Source organism: Balearica regulorum, chromosome 16 (assembly GCF_011004875.1).
Source record: "Balearica regulorum gibbericeps isolate bBalReg1 chromosome 16, bBalReg1.pri, whole genome shotgun sequence".
In the NCBI taxonomy this organism is placed as follows: Eukaryota; Metazoa; Chordata; class Aves; order Gruiformes; family Gruidae; genus Balearica; species Balearica regulorum.
Genome location: NC_046199.1, coordinates 14,684,738 through 14,700,872, shown reverse-complemented (window position 1 = coordinate 14,700,872; position 16,135 = coordinate 14,684,738). Strand labels below are relative to the sequence as shown.

Genomic DNA, 16,135 nt, shown 5'->3' with positions numbered 1-16,135 from the left:
TCAGCTCAAAAACATTTCAATAAAGCTCTAAAAGGACAGGCAATGACAATACGCTGTGTTGTGCATCACCATGGTAATGCTTCAGAAAATAGCTTTGATTTGGGGTCAGAAAGATCAAACATTATAACAGATTGAAAGCACAGAGTTCATCTTGATACAACCTAAAACTATCATGCTCTAACCATCATGTTCTCAGTTCTTGAGATTTGGGCAGAAGGCAAGATTCAGCCAAGAATGCTGATAGATGCTAAAGGGATTCAGACCTTCAGTAAACAGGACGCATTCTGAAAGCCTGGGAGAAGGGTTATGGTCCAGTTTCCCAGAGCTAGGCTTTCAAAGTTTGAGCCAACCTATGTCAGAAGGCAGGATTATACTTCAAAAGAAGAAATTCTTGTGGATTGTCTGTTACTTCAAGTATCACTTATTCCTTCACTTAATCCTTAAACTATCCAGCTGGACTACTCTAAAAGGTTATAGCAAAATCTATCATACAGCTAAGTAAACTGAGATACCTGAGGTCAAGCATTTCTCTAAAGACAGTGAAACCTGGAAGAGAACTTTGATTTGCAAACCTGTAAGGTCCTGTGCAGAGCACTGCCCTGAGGATCTGCCGTACTGCAAGAGGATACTTTCAGAGATGCTCTATGGCCGGAGCTAGCACAGCACTCTCACTAGCACCACGCCGTGTTTTAGCTCGTAAGCCCTGACCCTGGGCTGGGATAGCTAGATCACCTGGCATTCAGGTAGCTTCATGTCCTGCCAGCTCAGAAGAGCCTGGTGCAAATGATCCTGCACTTGCAGTTGGCGAGTTAACACAACAGAGATACCTCACGTCCGTCTGCTCCTGCCAGTGTTCATATGTCTCACTCCAGCATCCAGAATCCCACACTCGGGCATGCAGAATAGCTTTGGGGCTGGATCTTCCGTAGGGCTGCCCTGCTCAACACCCAATCTCAACAACAAAGCCAAGCCTTTGTCCCTTAATTTCAATAAGCCCCCAGCCTCCACCTGGTTTATCAGAAAATATGGTAACGTTTTCAGAGGATGTTCTTTCAGTGGGTACAATCTCTGTCCACAATTCACACGGCAAAAGCAAATAGTGTACTGTCACCTAATTGGGGATCAAATTAGGCATCTCAGTTTGAGGAGTGCTCATGATACATGTTTTCACTCACTGTAAATCCATGCAGGATTATGATTTATTTTGTCAGTTTTCCTGTGCTAGTGTTTCTAGTCTCATTAGCTGTAACTCAAAGTTCGATGATTCACTGTCTTTACTACGAATCTATAGTGCACCTCAAGAAAGCTGCTTAACCTTTATTTGCTTCTCCCTCTATAAAAGAGGGTTAAAGATTTTACCCATCTTTAAAAAGTACTTTGAGAATTACAGGTGGGAAAGACTACTAAGTGTTGGTACCAAGCAATGTTACTTTGGGAGAGAGCTGTGACATGGTGCTTGCTTTGGATGTGAGAGTCATCCTCCTCCCTTAGAAAATAACATGTTATATTTGAAACTTTCATTGATCAGTTCCTTTTTTTTTTTAAAAAAAAAAAAAAAAAAAAGCACGTTTGGGCTCATGGTAAAACAAAGGGTTTCTTGATCAGGAACAGTCTTGTTTTGCACAGTTTGCTTAGCATTGATCTCCCTTTCCTCTCAGTCACAGTGGTGACCTTCTCCACCTGGTGGAATAGGAGAGAGTGACGACTATGCCTGCCTGCCGTACAGAAAAGCTGGGCTGTTTCTTCCTAACGTTCGAGATTTGACAGAGAACAATTACACCATTATTATCACAAGTTGTTTATCTGGCTACCTTCCAGATTAATTGAGGGAAACACAATATAAAAGACTAGTGTATCTTGCAGATCTCTACATTAAGGAATTAATTTAGCCTTGCTGCCAAATTAGCTATGCAATTATATGGTAATACATCATATCATTAGAGGACTGTCGAGTCATTTGTATGACTGAAATGACATGATGCCCTATGTTCCGTGCGTATACTGACTCATTTACCAGCTATGTTTTCATTCTCTTCACCCACTCTTGTCACCTCTTGACTCAGTCCTCCCTGGACAGCCCCTGGCTGGTGCAAACAGCCCCGGTGTGGCCTGGGTAGAGCCTGGATGTGGTTTCTGGTCCCTCGAGTGCACTTTCCCAAGCAGATTCCAGTCTGAATGTGTCTGCAATTCAGCCCTCCAAATTCCCAGACCCACAGAGATCTCCCCCAAGTTTTCAGCTACATGGTTAATCTCAGCCCTAGAAAGGTATAACAGCAAGAAAGCAGGTGTTTTAGTAGAGGGGGCTAGTTGAGAAGTTTTGTATGTTGTTTTCTTGTGGGTTGTTTTTTTCAATCACAGATACTTTCTAAAAAAGAAAGTACCAAAAAAAAAAAAAAGTGTCCTGTTGGTGGGGTCAGGGTGGGTGGAAAAAGTCCAGAGATTCTTTCTTTCTTTCTTCTTTCCTTCTCACCTCTTAGGGTAACTTCACCCATTGATTGAAAGAAACAGTCATCGCTTCAAGTTCAGTGAAATTCCTTCCTGCCTTCTCTCTCCATGGCTGTGGACTTCATGGCTCTTCACGAGAAGGATCCCTCTTCAGAACCTCTTCTGGTTCTTCCCTGCCGTGTCCAGCACCGAATCTCAGCGTTCCCCAGCGTTAGGAGGCTGTTGTTCTGTGCAGACAGGCTGGTGATCGAGGAGTCACTGGCATTTCTCTCTAGGCAGTCACGCAAGTGATTTTTAAGCACTTTTCCAGAACTGGTAATCTGCTGAGGTCAGTTTTGTCATCACAGGGTACAAAAGTACAGGCAGCACAGAAAACTCAACAGTTATATCCCACTTGTGTGTTCTTTTATGGCTGCTTTCATTAAGAAATGGCAAATATGTGAAGTGAGAAGAATCCTGTTTGTGTTCGTTTGGTACGGGGGTAGCCACCCTTAGAGAGCTAGTGCAAGTTTTCATCAATGCAAGATGAAAATCAAACACAATAGACAAAGAAACACACGATCTACAAGTGATACAAGGGAGATGATTTCATCGGGAATATTTAACTTCAGATTGAGGGTGATCCAGATCCAGAATATGTAAAAGAGAGATAAAAGTTCCTGGAAAAAAAGCATTACATTAAAATAATTACTGGTTCTTCCAAAAGCTTATAAAGTTTCTCATCAATGTATTCCTTTATAAATATGAAAATAATTAAGATGATAAGAATTACCTTCAGCAGTGTGTAAAGCTGGGAAGTAGAAGTAGTTTTAAGAGCACTTTCCACGCTACATTCTCATCCAGATTCATCAAGTGAGACATGACCTTCTCATCCATTAATGTCAGCTCTGTCAGACGAAGAGATTATTTATTTATTAATACTCGGTAGGACTATGACTTCTTCATGGAGAAGCTAGAACTTACTATGAGCTTTGCTGTGAAGAGAGTTGCAGGATCAGACACTTGACATGTTTGGTCCCTCAGGATATTTTAGGTGCACAGAATATCAATACATAAACCATTTTTTCACCTTACTTATTCCATTATAAATGAACGGCTGTTTGTCTGATTTCTGACAGGATGGGAAACCTGCCAAATCCATTAAATAAAACATTTCTATCTAAAGCCAAAAGAGAGAGAAAGGGAAACCTTATTAGTCAGAGATTCTTGAAAATAAATGTCAGGGTCCGAAACCACGTAAGGTCCAGTTATTTCCAATTAAAGCTGTTGTGCCTGTCCACAGATTTTGCTAACTGCCCTCAGCACTCAGGGCACTAGCGCTCTCTGCTTCTTGGTTTATTGAACGTTAAAACCCAAGAGATTTTACAAAACTTAAGTTCTACCATCAAACATCAGAAGACAGTCCATGCCATTTTAATCATGATACAACTGATGAAACAGAAACAACATTTAAAATCAATAGATACCAAGCCATGTCAGGTGCGCATCCGCTCATTTTAAACATTAAAACAAGTCCAAGAAATGTTCATTCCATAATTATTATTTTTGAAGGGAAAAAAAAGAGGAAAATTTAGGTTAAAGCTAACAGCCAGATGTACCAGCCTCAGCCTGCTACTTTGCACTCCGTTAACAGTGAAGCTGGAAAGCTCGTCTAAATGCATGGTAAATCAGATTTCCTTCTGCTTCACTTCCACTGAGCAGTCCAAAGCAGCCAGATTTTTTTAAAGGTTGAAAGTGTTAAATTAACTTAAAATACTTTGCTCATTTCTATGTGAAGTTCTCTCTGTACTAGGAGATTGGCTTTTTGTCTTCAACTCACTGTATTTAAATAATTTCAGCTAAAGGCAGACTATCTGATAATGGGTGAATCACCTCTAGGTCATTAGCAACCATATCTCCTAAAGTTCGCGTGGAACTCCAAGTGAATTTAAAAGGAAATTGATGTTTTTCTCCTTCACCTTCTGGGTAACAAGAGCGTGCACGTACTAAGCCAGGACCTCAACAGACGAAACACAGCGTGAAAGTGGCAGCTGCCTTCCCCGGAGCCTTGAGTCAAAAGCCTGAAGGTACAGTCAGGCTTCTGCGGCTCAGCCACTACCAGATAATTAGTCTTTCATTAACGTTCAGGATCTGCATATTGAATTAATTCTCTGAAGCAGCTGGCCAGCAAGAAACTGCCCCACATCCTCATGTTAAAGCAGCAGGCTGAAAGCAACTCAGCACTACAAACAGCCTAGAGTGCACATCATAAAGCCAACTTGTTGTTTTTTTTAATAAGAATAAAATTTCATACGAATGAGGAAGCAACTAAGTTCAAAATATTTTACAACAGTGGACAACTATTTGTTTTTCTCTTTTACAGAGCCCCAAATACTGCTATAAAGTACTTGCTCACCAATATAATTCTTTTTATCTTACGTGCTTTAAGAAATGTGCAAAAAGTCACCAAATTGTTCTGAGGTACAATGAAACATCTGCCTGAGAGTGCACAGTAGTCTTACACTACAGTTTAAGAAAGAAAGTGAAGAAGAAATCTGAATCCTTTTGAAATCAGAAGACAAATCTGTTAATCAGACTTTTTCCCGTAGTCACACACACAAAAAAACCCACAACCCACTATTCATTACAGGCTCTTCATCTAATTTTGTTTTCTAGTTGCCAAGGATCTTAACTTTAGAGCATGGAAATGTGCAGCCTTCAGGTCCTTTCATATTACAGCTGATATGGGGATGGTAATATTAGAAATTCTGTAAGATTTATTAAATGTACAACTGTATGTTTAGAAAAGTATTTGGCAGCGTTCCATGACCTTCAACAAATTTCCAGAAAGTTGAACATCTTCCCTGCTGACCATTCTTGTACCGTACTAATATACAGATGTTCCAGCTGCAGAAGAAAAATACAAAGTTGGCAACTGGTAGTCTACAGCAGGAAATAACAAGCTGTACAAGGTGGGTTTTTTAATTATCATTAAGTATTTTTCCTATTAACAAAGGTTCCTTCCTTCATTTGGAGCATTTCTAACTACAAAAATAAAAGCATGCAATACAGGTCCTAATTTGTGAGCACATATGGTTGCTGCCTCAGAAATGCAATTCAGATGTTGATCACAACAACTTAAACATAATGTACGTTCTGGAGGAAATTATCCCAAATCTTATCTTCAGTCAGTTCCATTTAGAAGATTTCGGGAAATTATTTTTAAGCATTTTTTTTAAGCTCTAGTGGCTTATGTAAGAGCTCCTATTGTTAACCTAGATGGAAACCATTTTTCTAGCTAGGGTTTTACATCATTAAAAAAAAAAATCTATTGCCAAGTATGAATATACAGCTCAGAATTTCAATTTGATTGGTATTGTCCACTGTGTTCACATCCTGCAAACTGATTATCTCCTCATTCCTCTAAATAAAGACCTGAAAAGTCCCAAGGTTTTTTAAGCATCTCTTGGAACACATGCTGAGTTTGCCACAAGGTCAGGCCCTAATTGCCCTGTCTGACAACCCATACCCAGGCAAATGTTAGCGTGTGCTTCAAGGCTCACATTTTTACATCTGCTCCATCGTGAAAGGGAAACTTTCTGAAATGAGTGAATTTTCCCTGGCCCAGTTCCAGCCTGCTGGCATTGCTCAATGCAGAACAGTTCGAACGCCGCATGGCTGGGCAGGTGAAAGCCCCTGATGCCACTTCCATGGGAAATACCTGTCAGAGAATGGGGTACCATAGCCTCAAGACTATTTCTTTCCAGTCTCACATGTGTAAAGCTGCTCGTAGGTGGCTCAGAAAATACATTAGATAAGCTATTGATCTGGGCTCTATCAGCTCCTAAAATTTAGTGTCTGCCAATGGCGTGTGAGGAAGTCTATTCAGGTCTCACAGCTGGATGCCACTGTCACCAATAGCCAAAGACAGCTGACCTCCTTCATAGTTACATTCCTAGTTTCTAAGAGTTTCACCATTTAGGAAGCATTTCTTCACCGAGAGGGTGGTCAAACCCTGGGAGGGGCTTCCCAGAGAGGTGGTCGATGCCCCCCAAGCCTCTCAGTGCTCAAGAGGCGTTTGGGCCATGCCCTCAACGACAGGCTGCAACTCCTGGCCAGCCCTGAAGTGGTCAGGCGGTTGGACTAGGGGATCACTGAAGCAGTCTGTTCTATTCTATCAAATCCAGCACTGATGATGATATTGCACTGGAGCAAGTGACCTAATTCAAAATTACACCGACAAGGCATTTTTCAGCTCTTGTTGACTTAATCATTTACGTTTTCGGTCAGCCACTATTCCCTGGCAGCCTGTAGTGAGATTCTGCTGCTGGAATCGATTCTACCCCCTGTTCCCACCCTCTTCTTTCCCTTCCTCACGCCCCACGGTCACCCGCTGTAAAAGCAGAGTTACTCTGAAGAACTGCACAGGCTGTTTTTCCCTTTTTTTGTTCACTGTCAGTGTACGTGCTGGCTTATTATTCTAGGGTATTTGGGAGTGCTGATGCCCTGGCTTGTTACTTCTGGGCCATCTCCTCAACATCAAAAAAAGACTGGAGAGTTTATCTTTTCTTTTCCTCCTAAATTCCCGGCTTTATTATGATAACAAAAAAGGAAATAATCTGAACTAAGCTCGAGCTCTTTCTGTTCACTGAGAATTAAATACTAATATCACACAGTGGCTTAGGAAAGACAGCAGTGTTTATCAATACAGTTCCTCTGCGCATAAAGTGACGACAGAGCAGAATTATAAATGTTCATTAACTTCTGTCTGCACAGTGTTTGGCTGTCACAAGTACTTGTAAATACTTCACCCCTAACAAAGGGAGAATTAAACATCTCTGTGCACCATTGTGTCAGCGTGTGAACTGCTTCACACTAGCTTTTGAGTAGACAAAAATCTACAAAAGGTGTGTTCATTTTTCTTTCTTTCTTTAAATAGCTTTTAATGCTATTCCCATGGAAACTGCTTACAACCACATGCCTAATGTTTGTGGGTTCAAGCATTATCCAGGAACAACTCCAAATCCCAAAGCCTGCATCAAAAAGCTGAATTCATATGGACCGTTACCAGCAATTGATAAACACTGACGTGCATTTACTTCATGAGTCAGTACAAAACAACTGCCTAGCCTAGTGAAGTTTTTAGCAGACGATGTATATTGTTAGGTCTTTTTCTCCAGTACAGTTTTCTCTTTCCTGTCAGAGGCAGCTGAAGACTTTTCCAATAATAGGCAAAATGAGGTTTTGTAACCCCAAAGATGAGAAATACCTTATTTTCAGGCCAGCAAAGTTCAGTTCCACTTTGGCAGCAGAGCAGCTTCCCCCAAACCATCGTCTCTTGGTTATCTGTGGTGCATGTTGCATCCATTAAAAATCTGACACTTCACAAACAACTAAGAACAAAGCAGGTAGCACCATAAGATGCTGATTGTTTCTGATTATTAGCAAAACCTTCAGATTTTCAGGGGTTCAATATGCCTGACCCCCAATTAGAAGCAAAATGGCCTACTAATTTATTACTTTTCTTAATTATCTTGGAAGTATTTCTACAAGGCAAGTGACCTGTTAGTATGTGGGGGGTGGTGCACCATGGAAACCACCTGGGGTTTCCATAGGACCGAAGCTGCTGTTATGGCAGACTGGGAATTAAAGTGCAGATCACTCTGATTTGTGTCGGTTTTACACTATTGCAACACCATTCACTTCAGGTAACTGCATCCAGCTAAACAAAGTGTTATCAGGTTGTTTTTTCAGGAGCTTTTGGAATCAGGTTCTTTTTTAAAACTCATCCAGGCTTCTGGAATAAGAGGATCTGTACATACACAGCTTTTCTTCTAACCTTCCCTTCAGTTATTTCTGTTTCTTCTTTTTTTTGAATGCTTAATAACCCGTGTACAACATCCAAGATCCTCATTGTTTTCAATTTTTCAGCTCTCCTTTCGGCTTCCCCATTTAAATTCACATTGCTATATCTCCTTGTTCTTCTCTCCTGTTTTACAAACTGGGTTTACAACAATGCAATTAAAGAGTTTGCCTCAGTGAGCTCAAGTGAGCAGTAGTCTATAATAAACAGATAAACTTGCTAAATCCATGAATAAGAAATGAATTCTCATGTACTATTCCATAGGATAGCAACTAATGAAGAATGTCTCATTCATTATTAACAAGAAATGATGGATAATGGGAAGTAATACAGTGGAATGGCTTTCCTCCCGCTTTCCCTCGTGCTGAGCATACCTTCTGAGCCCCCCTTCCTCCAGACTTGCTACTGTAGCAGGTTTTACAGAGTGGTTCTTGAAAGCATATTTTGGCAACCAGATGCACATCTGAAGAACAAGTAAAAAGCTTCTGCAGCAGTAAAAAAACATTCAGCAATTTAGTCGATATCTGTCCATATTCCCAGCAGGTATGCTTATACTTGGCAGCAGCTCCAAGTTTTATTAGAAGTCAGGTAACCACATTAGCATGGCATCAGCCCTGAAATAATACAGCTTTTTCTCAGCAGAGCTCATTAGCTCAGCACAGAACACTTACATGACTTCTGGTTATCTCAGAGCCCAAGCAGGTTGAGCTCCTATCAGTAAAATGTGCTGTAGGTCTCCTCAATAAAAAAAAAAAATCCCGCTCCCTTTCCTGCACGCACACAGGGTGAGGCACAGCAAGCCTTCTTCCTAATCGGGACTGAGGACTGGCTGGGGGCTCAGTTACGTTCCCTGATAGGGCTCCTCAACGGCCCACGTCTACTCCCTCTTCGTTCCAGGGGAGCTGGCTGTGTAGCTACTATCAGTGTAACCCCTTTGCAATAGCAAGTTTTCAGACATGGTTTAAACTGAACAATGAGTCATAAATGCGTTGCACAAAACTAGCCCAGCTGCGAAAAGTCAGCAGTGCCATCCATTGACTAAACTTTGTAAGGCATGTGCTTGGCAGGGGAGAAATACCTATGCGGAAAAAGCAACATCCCTCCATTCTGCCTTCTTGCTATTGCAGATAATTTGCCAAAGAAAGTCTTTGCACGTTGGAGTCTGGTCCCAGACAAGTTCCTACAATGCCTGCTCTCAAGCAACAGCTGCCAGACATGTTAAAAGACTTCACTCCTACAGAGTATCTGCGTTCACACTTGTTGACTCGTGACGGATGGGTGCTTGTGCCAGCGAACTAGTGTCACAGGCAGATCACGGCAAGTCACCAGGTGATCACATGCCCAGAGCCAAAGAACCAGCTCTTTTCTTTTCCCCTACTGAGATGATATAACAAGCACCACTATAATACAAGATCGGAATCAGGTACACCAACGTGGCACTGTAATATGGCTAGTAACAGGGTGATCGCATGCCCAGAGCCCAGGAAAAGGCTCCTTCTCTTGTAAGATCTCAAACCCTATATAACAGAATTACTCTATTTATAGTGATCCTCCTTTACCAAATCACACTTGAAAATACGACATAAATCTTTTATAAGTGATAGGTTAGATGCTTTAAAAGAATATTCCCCATCGTTAGGGACTGCTAGAAAGGTCAGCAGACCAAAAGGCTGCTTGGAACTGTGGTTTGTAATCTACAACGCGCTCTGTCTGTGGGCTCATATTACAAGCTACTCACATCTATTAAATGTTTGTATCAATGCACGTATTATTATTATTGTTATTGTTATTGGTTTGGTCATTTGAAGTAGTGACAATTTTGGGTGCATCTCAAATTCTGGCTGAAAAAAAGAGCCAAAGACGACACCGGATGAAGGCATGCTCTCCTCCTGCGCCTGCTCCTTTTCTGGTCTCAGGAAACTTACTGGTGCAATTCTTCTGATGCAGGAAGAGATATCAGGTAGAAGCCTGGGGACCCATCCTTCTGCAAAAGGCTTTTGGTTGCAGTGCTCCCCGGTGCTGGCTCCGCAGAGCGGGCAGGAGGTAAGGAGCACCTCGGCCCCTTGACCCAGGCTTTAAGGGACGCTCACAGAAAGGTTTGCTTACAGCCAGTGACATCAGAACCTCTTGGGCAAACTGAGGGTGTATATGGAAAAGCTGCAAGGTAAACTCACCTGCATGTATTCGACTACAGGCCAGGTGCGTCACTCACTTTGAAAGGATGTGTCCCCGTGCAGCAGCATAACCAGCTGAAAGATGTGGGAACGATTTCCAGTAACCTCATACAAATAGGGGCTAATGACTGTGGTTACTAATTCACATCAGCCTTTTCTGAGTAGGCTGCAGATTGAATATTGTGCTGCACCGAGTTGTTTGGCCAGAATCTCATTATGGCATTATGCAGTGAGAGGTAGAAAAGAGGGAATCTGGCCTTGACTGTTACTTGTTTCATCTAAATAGGTTGACAATTTGCTTTATAGCAATATTGGTAAGGAGCAAAGGGCAGGCAAATCTGCACTTAAGAATCTGAGTCACAGGCTGCTACAACAGAATATCAACTACTTACACAGCTTTTAAGCCTGAAGTGGAAGAGGACAACTGGCTTTTTTATTTGTGAAAACAATTTGAAATTGCTGAACATTTAGAAAAACAAACACAAAACACATCTCTTGCCTAATTTTTCCTAAGTTCTCGTGAAGTTAAATTATGACCAGTAGTGAGACAGATCAAAAGATAAATCTAAAGGAGTCTGTGCAGATTTGAATGTCCATGGGAATCAGAAGAGGTGTAAAACAGCTTGAGGAGGCAAAGCAGTTTAAACATTTGGCTTCCAAATTTGGCCCCCACGTTATCCATTTTAATAGCAGCAGACATTTACAAAAATTCACTAAACAGCATCACTTTGCAACCCTCTCTGTGTTATATTTACCAGCACAATAGACTGTACTTTCGCTGGGCTAGCTGACTTCATCTGTGTTAAAAGTTTGATAGCTCTTCTCCAGAGATGCAGGTCTAAAGCAGACACCTCTCCTCAGAGCGGGTTGCACTGAATGATAAATTAAATAGCCAGCTGAAATCTTATCCAAATGCCAAACCCCAGGTACCTGAATAAATTGTTTGCGCTTCACTGCAAAATAAATACCCTTCTAAGGGTAGAAGATGGTAATTTCTTCACAGACGTAAGGAATGGAAACTTTGCTGGATACCAAAAAAGGTGACTTGAGTTAAATGTAAAAGCCTGTCTTCCAAACTGAGAACAGGTACGCAAGAACGTGTCCCAAGGAACCAGCAGCGGGTACAACAGTTATGGCTGCTTCAAGTGCAACCCATGGTCACAGTTAAAGGTGGGAACCGGCCGTGACTTCTGTGCAGTAAGTTCTCTGTGTGTGTTCAGCGGCCACAAAAAGGCCAAGAGCTGTTCGGACGTGGAGACTGAGTTACCCTCCGCGTTGGTGGGTGCCGAGGAAGCTGCTTCTGCTGCCGCTCCCCATAGTTGACCTGCTCTGTGAACAAATAACCTTCTTGCTTTGCTGGGGCTATCAATCCCACACCTAGCAGGAGATGCTGGATGTGATTTTCACTCAGACATCCAAATGGCTATACATCACACCATCCAAATGAAAAAACCTCTCATCAGAAGATTACCGGAGCAGACTCTTGTGGAGAGTAGAATTAATGCTGCTGACTTGTTGTATCAACTCAAGCACAAAGATCCTGAAAGAAATGTGCTTCCTCCATGAGAGTGAGAGGGACCTTCACTGTTCAGTGGGGACAGGCTGCTCATGACATGCTTGCCAAGGATGGGCACATGAAATCAGCAGTGGGTCACATAAATACAAGCAATTTGGATGTTTTCACTACTATTTTCTTCTGGTTTTATTTTACACCCCTTTTTTGCTCAAGACAACTAGGGGGGCAAAGAGCCAGATCTGCTTAGTAGGTGAAATTCATCTTTTCCAGAGGGTCCCACAAAAGTCATCACGTAAATTCCCAGATTTGCTATCAGAGGGATTCAGGTTGAACCTGTAGTTCCCCTGGCTCGGACACCCAGAGCTCTGCAGCAGAAGTTCCCACCCCTCTCCAGGGCACCAGAATGAAACATGGTCACACAGCCCCATTCTTGAAGGATCTGCAGGTAAATAAAGCAAATCATTCCTCCTTTGCTCTCCTGTTTGGAGAGTTTTCTCACCCTAAATTCCTCTCAGACAAACCAACCCACGTGGGCTGGTTCCCTTTGGATTTAGCTGCCCTAGCAGTGCATTGTTCTCCCATTTGAATAGAGGCTATCAAGTTTTAATCATTTTCCACTGGTTTTGCTTGAGAAGGAAGATGTCCCTGAAAGCTAACTGTATGTACTTGAGCATTCATGACAGAGAAATTTCCTACTAAGTAAGTTTATAAACTGCATATGGATTCCTCAAGTAATAAACAGGCCCTGCGTTATACTTTGCACAGATAGAAATTTTAATTTCAAGGAATTAAAACTTCCTGATATTCCTTTCCTGATATCATTTTAATTCATTTTCATCTTATCAACTACTCACATTATCTCAGCTTTACAATTTAAGCACCCTTGGAACATGATGTGAAAGAGCCAATGTACTAAAGAGCTAGGCCACTTAAAACTAGTTCACATGCCATGGCCTTAATTTACTATAATATAAAAAAAAATTCACCTTAGCTTCTTTCCTGAATGAGGTTCATGATCAGTTCCCAACTTCTCTCATTACATTTATGTACATCACATTACTACAGTTGTAATAATACTCACTGATACAGCTTCCATCACGCATAAGCAATTGCCTCCCACTTTCACACAGGAACCAATTCCTACTTGCCTGTTAGAAGGCAAGCTCTATTTTGTAGCTGTCATATTCACGATCCCTGAATTATCTGTAGATGAAATGATTTTTGAAAAACGTGTAATGAATTTGCTTTCATGCAATTTATAAAACCTAGACGACTTCCAAGATTTCTTCATCATCAAAACATCACTGCAGTTTGACTAAGGCATTAAAAGTAAGCCATTACTGAATTACTAATCACATTTACCCTGACAAATGAACTGAACTCCTGAACGAGCTCATTGCAGGGTCCCACATCCTGCATCCCGGGCAGCATTTCGCTTGTGCTGTTGGCAAACCACAGATTGAACAATTCTGCCACACAGATTTCCAGTTACAGAAATTGCATGTTACAGCATACTTCAGTTCCATCACTGTTCCTACAGCACTGTAAAAAGAGGGATTTTCACTTCAAAAAAAATTATGGGAGGAAAGGTGTTATGTAAGGGGTTTATAATAGATATCTTGATAAAGGGTATCCCAATGCTACTTTATTTTAAATGTCCTGATAAAAGCATGACAAACATTTCTCACAAATTATACGAGAGTGGTCACTACGGAAAAGTCTCAGCCTCACTGGAATCCAAATGCATCTTCTGGTGACACTTCACTTACTGCCTATTCTGGCAACCTCTCGTCTTAACTCCCAGCTTTACTCTTACTGGCGATAAACACTAACGATGCAATAACACCACAAAACCAGAGCAGCACTATCTGGCTGCTGGAAAATTACAAAAGGAAAATAATAACAAATCTGCATAGCCAGAGGCTGAGGCACGAAGCAGTGGTTCAGAGAGGTCACAGTGCAGTAGATCAAGTGCATCGTCAATCCAAGTCTATTCTTAAATAACAGATCCTTGAGCTGTCTTGATTTGGGGTTCACATCTCAACACACCACGCTCTTGTTTCAGGACTGCTGAACGTACTTTTGAGATCTGTAAATATTTAGGCATTTAGTAGCATCCATTTTTTCAGTTTCTCTTATATTTAGTATAGATACCGAAACATTTTGATACATGAGTGCTTGTGAGAAAATGAACGAAAGAGAAATAAATACATTTATATAAGATAAATTATTAAGGTATTGCTTGAAAAATGGACCTATTATATAAAGACTGATATTGCAATTATCAAAGAGCAATAGGACAGTTTGAGTTAATTTTACAAAAATGAAAACTGCTACTCAGTCCTGCTCACTAACAATAGCAATCGCCTTTATTTACATGAAAGATAAATGCATTGTATGAATGTAACAGAGAAACTCAGTAACCAAAAAGTGAATCTCTCCTTCGCATTCAACTGCAATTGTGCCCGCTCTGGTGGGTTCAATATCACATCCTCCCATGGGATCCAGCATGTTAACAGCTAGTAAATACAAGTTCAAGGCAGTTCTTTGTTAGTCCCAGTCCTCCCAACAGCCACGTGAATTGCAAGTGAATTCTAAGGCTTGCCAGTCTTTAACTTCATACTTGCCAAGTTGCCTTTCAGCTGCACCATCAGGGTTACTTATACTTCCAGGCTTATAGGTGAGATTCGAGGTGTCCCAGCAACGCCTGAAGACTTCAGGCAGTAAATAACAACTCAGTAGAACTTGCAAACGGAAGATGGCCCCAAGTCCTTCTATCATAGGCAAAGAGAGGTAAATATAGAGACATACAAGGAGTAACCGTTGTTCCACATGTCACAGAGGGACCTGCACACCCAGGATAACATGAATGTTTGTCTGTGTGGAAGCCTTTCCTTGAGCTACCTGTCAAAGTTGTACCTGCTCTCCTTCGTCTTAATTACAGTGAGCAGGATGGAGGTAATGTCTCTTTTTCCCTGCATTTGTAAACTATCTTCACAGTAAGGTCTCTTAAGCCAGGGTGTTTGCTTATTTTTCAATGAGCATATATCATTTGATGTTTATGGTATTCCTTTCCTGCTTCTAAGCAAAACCTCCCACTGAGATTTTGGAGACAGCAGACAGCCAGACCGTACGTACAAAACTGCCAACCCTAATGCTTTTATGCCTCATTAACTGACCTCCTGCTCTTTGCTGCACTTGCCCAGCATTTCCAGACATCTAGCAGCAGTGTAACACATATGTCACAAGAGCGCAGCTCTGTGTTGTCTACCATGCAATGGCCCCAATGGGTCTGCCAGACGAACACAGGGAAGTGTTTGGTGCATATGTGCAGAGCCCAGTGGTGGTCCACGCCAGTGGAACTTGACTGACATCTTGTTTACTGACACCAGAATTAATTCCTGGGATTTTTTATGATTCAGGAAAAAAAAAAAAAAGAGACAAAGTTGTAGTGTGCTATGATTAGAGCATTGCCATGTTAACATCATCCATCTACTCAGGTAGTGCTGGTGTATAAATAGTCAGAAAACACATTAGCAAATTGCTTTGGAACAGTAACAAACATAATAAATATGTGAACAAAATAAATAGGTGAAATTGTGTTCTGAGAAACTATTCTTCTACAAAGCATTCAGAGAGAGACTAGATTTATGAAGCAAGAACTAGAGGAAGTGTAAAACCCTAGAACTGGCAGTGCTTGTTATGCCCAGAACAGACTGTATTTTAACGCATGCAAAGCTCACTCTCTCTCTTTTCCTCCAGGACACTCCTTGAAACCCATCTGTCGCACTTAACAAGAGCCACCCACCATGCCGTTTCAGCACTGTACCATTCAGCATTGTCCTGTGCAGTTCCAGCTTGTGAGCCTGAACTGCAAGCTCTTCCGGAGGGAAAAACTCCCATTTATCCGACACAGATCTCCTATTGTACTCAGCCCTGTATGCTTACATCACTGTAAAAACAACAACGTGCCTGAAGAGAAAAGGCTTAGCAATTAGGAAAAGTATTTTATTGCCATAGCTTAGCATTCGGATGCATTGTTTCAGTACATTGATATAGTTAGGCAATGTTTACCCTTCCCCTGCAGTGAGCAGCCCCGTCTGCGACGGCAAGGAGCCACCACTTCAGAAAGCTGCAGCAATCGCAGTTACGAAAAGC

General features: G+C 41.6%; 1 protein-coding gene across 6 annotated transcripts in view; it reads right to left on the bottom strand.

The window, feature by feature from the left end:
- Positions 1–16,135, bottom strand: part of LOC104639300 (disheveled-associated activator of morphogenesis 2) — a 107,349-nt gene that overhangs the window by 90,279 nt on the left and 935 nt on the right. For all 6 annotated transcript variants that reach the window (XR_012837981.1, XR_012837982.1, XR_012837980.1 and 3 more), the window contains exon 2: positions 3,218–3,332. The gene's annotated coding sequence lies outside the window, so the exon portion shown is untranslated. The remainder of the gene's footprint in view (positions 1–3,217; positions 3,333–16,135) is intronic.